Here is a 369-nt window from a genome sequence, read left to right on the forward strand (position 1 = left end):
TTGATTAACACTCAAATACAATTTAAAACGGTATTATTATTCTGTCATTCGTAATATCACTATTGGGCCATCGTTTCACTGCTTTTATTACTGTATCTGTTCATTACTACTGATGTTATCTGCTGATATCATTACTATAATCATGATTCTTACTATTACTGGCTCCATGAGAATAGCACTATAAACAGGCGGTCCACGATGACTGATCTATATTGTTAGTGATAAGGATTATCTTGAGGATATTGCACAAATTCATGATGAACTCTGAAACTGAAAATGTAATACATAAATAACGCTCACGGTGATTTATTTGCGATTTATTGCAGTTTTTGTTAAAGTTGATTCACCAGAAGAGTGGATTTTTTTTTT

The sequence above is a fragment of the Penaeus monodon genome, chromosome 24, assembly GCF_015228065.2.
Source record: "Penaeus monodon isolate SGIC_2016 chromosome 24, NSTDA_Pmon_1, whole genome shotgun sequence".
NCBI lineage: Eukaryota > Metazoa > Arthropoda > Malacostraca > Decapoda > Penaeidae > Penaeus > Penaeus monodon.